This window comes from Curcuma longa, unplaced genomic scaffold (genome assembly GCF_044706935.1).
Source record: "Curcuma longa cultivar G26 ecotype Majalengka, Jawa Barat unplaced genomic scaffold, ITB_CL_G26_1.1 contig_8406, whole genome shotgun sequence".
NCBI classification, from domain to species: domain Eukaryota; kingdom Viridiplantae; phylum Streptophyta; class Magnoliopsida; order Zingiberales; family Zingiberaceae; genus Curcuma; species Curcuma longa.
The window spans coordinates 1-1,545 of record NW_027435215.1 but is presented as its reverse complement, the minus strand read 5'-3'; the positions used below and the strand labels follow the sequence as shown (position 1 = coordinate 1,545).

Here is a 1,545-nt window from a genome sequence, read left to right as displayed (position 1 = left end):
TTAGGATCGTCAGAAGAGATATCGCAGATTTTATTGCGCAATGTTTAGTGTGTCAGCGAATGGAGGTAGAACGATAGAGACCAGTCGGGTTTCTTCCAAAGATATCGATACCGGATAGAAATGGGAGTATATTACTACAGTGTTTTTACACTATAGTATGAAGATAGTAAATTTGGGGACCAAATTTTTGTTAGAGGGGGAGAATGTAAAATACCGTAAGTTTAGTGTTTAATTAGAAATTTAATTAAATTAAATTAAAGGGGTTTAGGTTAATGGTTAAATGGGTAGTGGATCCTAAAGCTAAACTGACCCGTTAAGAAATCTACAGTAACCTAGAAATCGCGAGTTCTCCTCACTGTTCTCCCGATTGCGTTTTCTGTCCGCCTCCGTTTCTTCGTCGCCGAAGCAAGAGCAGCCGAGAAGCTGCGATGCCGGAGTTGGGGAGGCTAGGAGAGCATCGGCGACTGAAGCGTTGAGTGGTTGGAGCTCGGTTCCGCTGGAAGGAGGCTTGGATCTCGCCGGAAAAAGGGTGGATTTCGTGTGGCGTGCTAGCGGCAGAGATCTGGAAACAGAGTCGACCGGTAAGTGAAAAATCTGAGCTAGGTTTCGGTTTATACTTGGTTTTGAGCTTGGATCTACGATTGTTAGGTTTCCGGCTTGAATTTCTTTGGAGGAGTTGGTTGATTCGCCTTACCACAGCTTCTTGATGTGAGTGGGCTTGAGTAGAGTTTCGTTGATTTGCCGCAAGCAAGAAGAGGAAGAAAGGTAAGCTAGGTTTCCTTGGTTCCGGTTAGCTTCTTTCCTGTCTTGAATGGTGATTGAGGAGCTTCCTTGAATTTTCAGCAGCAAAGGAAGGACTTCCGGTGAGTTCAGCCACAAGGAGTTGAACTGGAGTTGGGGAGTTTTGGAGGTTGGCTGACAAAGAACAGAACCTAGGGCATTTAACCCCAATCAAAGGTGAGGTTCTTGTTGATTTCAATTTAATTGTATGAGTTAATTAGGAATCTTGTGGTGGATGATTTCGGTTCAGTGAGGTGTGATCTGTTTTAGGATTTGTGGGTGTGGTTTTATTGATTTAATGTAAGTTGATGGGTTGCTGAGATGGATTTGTATGGTTAATTGGTTGGAGTTAATCTTGGAGGTAAGAGTTTTGATTTAAACTGATCTTTGTTCTGATTAGTTTGGATTGATGTTGTGGGATTTTAATAAGAATGAATGTAATGTAATACATGTTGATGTGGTTAAAAGGTTTAACCTAAATTAGATTAATATGGAGGAAATTTATTAAGGAAGTTAAAGGGATTGGATTATAGAGTTTAATTACGGTGTTTGATATGATATCATTTTTAGTGAATGATATATTGTTGTGTAATTTCAGGCCTGTGATTTGATTTGTCTTGTTATCTTGGAGTTTATTTCTGGGAGTTCTAGTGTTGATAGACTTGCGATACACCAGGTGGGTACCCTGTACTTGGTCACTACAGGTTCTTCTATTCCAGTGCATGTATTATTTTTATCTTGTGATCCTGTTGATACCCTTGTTGG

At 40.6% G+C, this 1,545-nt stretch overlaps 1 long non-coding RNA gene across 2 annotated transcripts; it reads left to right on the top strand.

Annotated features, from left to right (window-relative positions):
- Positions 1–344: 344 nt before the first annotated feature.
- Positions 345–1,193, top strand: LOC141819528 (uncharacterized). Of its 2 annotated transcripts, none has more exons than XR_012601082.1 (3): positions 345–581; positions 649–765; positions 847–1,193. It is a non-coding gene; the product is annotated as an uncharacterized LOC141819528 (long non-coding RNA). The 2 variants fall into 2 exon arrangements; XR_012601081.1 differs by having other exon boundaries at positions 844–1,193.
- Positions 1,194–1,545: the final 352 nt, after the last annotated feature.